Raw genomic sequence first — 2,216 nt, 5'->3', positions numbered from 1 at the left:
GGACAGTTGTAGGCAGCACAACAGAATCCCGATCCACAGAAGAATGTCTCTTTTCCCAGGATGTCCATAGATATACTGGAAGCAGGCCAAACCCATAGGGAAACTCCCTTTCACCAGATTGCCTGCTCAAAACATAATCATCTGATCCCATCATGGGAATAACTACATCACAACAGCTTAAACCACACAGAAATATGGTTCAGCCAAGTTGACACACAGCTCCGACTATCACAGAAACCTTGGTTTCTTCACCTGGTAATAACGGAACCAGCCGCTCAGGGCTGCTAGAAGAATTGAGTGATAGCTTGGCTATCTAAAGACACAGAGGAACAAAGATGGTAGCAAAAGATACACAGCAATAAAGATTGTAGGAAACGATACACAACGCTTAAATCAACAACAGATGCACATGATAGAGATAATAGCAGAAGGGAATGGAGATCGCAAGGAATGAAACACAGAGAGAAGCAAGAAGGACCTTTTATGAGTCATTCGTGAGAGTGAAACATCAACTAAGTCAGCTCTCTCTGCCTAGGGATTAGGAGCTATCTAAATATATTATTGAACTTTATTTATTGTGGTAAATACATGTGTCACAAATCACTTGTCATTTCAACATTCTCCACCTGCACAGCCCTGTGACATTAGTTATGTTTATCATACCGTCCAATCGCCACCATGATTCACTGCCAAATTTCCCATCAGTCTTCACAACTCAGTGTCTCCTTCCTCCCTCCCTCTCACTCACCCCCGGTAACAACTGATAAACTGATCTCTGTACAGTGGCCTATCCTACATACTACACTACGTATATCATTAAACTTCTAAAAGTGAATATCACTGATGAGTAAATGGGAGCTCTGGTGGTGTAGTGCCTAAGGCATCTGACTGCTAACCAGAAGACTGGCGGTTCAAACCCACCAGCCACTCCTCGGAAGGAAGGTTGGGCAATCTACTTCTGTCATGATACTGCCTCAGAAACCCAAGGAGGGGTCACTATGAGTTGGCTCCAACTCGATGGCAGAGAGTTTGGTTTTTGGTTTTAGTAAGCAAATGAACTCCTTTAAAAAAAAAAAAAAACGTGGATAGGAGACCAAATGGCCAACAATTGCTCTAAAGAAAAGATGAGAAGATAAGGGGGAAAAAAAAAAAAAAGTTGCATTTTAATCGATTCCGACTCACACCACCCCTAGAGGACAGAGTGGAACTGCACCACAGGGCTTCCTAGGCTGTCAATCTTCACAGAAGCAAAGCCCAAACCACACCCACTGCATGGAGTCCATTCTGACCCACAGCGCCCCTAGAGGACAGAGTGGAACTGCACCACAGGGTCTCCAAGGCTGTCAATCTTCACAGAAGCAAAGCCCAAACCACACCCACTGCCGTGGAGTCAATTCCAACTCACAGCGCCCCTAGAGGATGGAGTCGAACTGCTACCCTGGGTGTCAGTCTTTATGAAGGTGGACTGTCACGTCTTTCTCCAGAGGAGCATCTGGTGGGTTCAAAGTCCTGACCTTTTGGTTAACAGCTGAGCATTTAACCAGAGCTCCTGCAGGGAAACTAGAGCATTGGAAATGGTACAAAAAAGAATGGAATGAATGAATCGACACACTGTGAAAAACCTAACCCATATCACAGAATAATTTGTGGAGACATTGCTCTCTGGGAACCTAATTTGCTGTATCACCTTATGCACCTCAAAATAGTATTTCAATAGTAATAGTGAGCAGTGAGACCTGTGAGAGCCAGAACTTGATGGGGTTGCCTTGTTTTCCCGGTTTCCCAGGTTTCCCACTTGTGGGAGGGTGCAGTCTTACTCTTTGAGTGGAAAATATTTGAGTGTTCTTTTTCGGACAGGTTTCATCTCACACAGGTTGTGGCTTTCACAGGTTTTCTTGTAATAAAATAAATAGCGCTTACTTCAGCGAGCCATTAAGGGGATTAGCTGAGTTAACGTGTTCAAAGGACTCAGAGTAACGCCCAGCGCAGAGTGAGTGCTGCTAAGTGCTGGCTGTCGCTATTGTTGGTGTGGCGAGTACTGCTGATGTCATTGTTATGACACCGAGTCTCCAAGGATCCAGTGCTGTGGACTGACAGCTGGGAATCTGTGAGAGTGGGAGGCAGCCGCCCAAATCCTTCCTGTGAAACTGCAAATAACAACATACCTGAGCTGGAAATTCTGACCGCCAAACCCATTGCCTGCAGTAGATTCTGAC

The sequence above is a fragment of the Orycteropus afer genome, unplaced genomic scaffold (genome assembly GCF_000298275.1).
Source record: "Orycteropus afer afer isolate SDZICR_OR568_19922 unplaced genomic scaffold, OryAfe1.0 scaffold00765, whole genome shotgun sequence".
NCBI classification, from domain to species: domain Eukaryota; kingdom Metazoa; phylum Chordata; class Mammalia; order Tubulidentata; family Orycteropodidae; genus Orycteropus; species Orycteropus afer.
Note: the sequence above shows the minus strand (reverse complement) of the source record.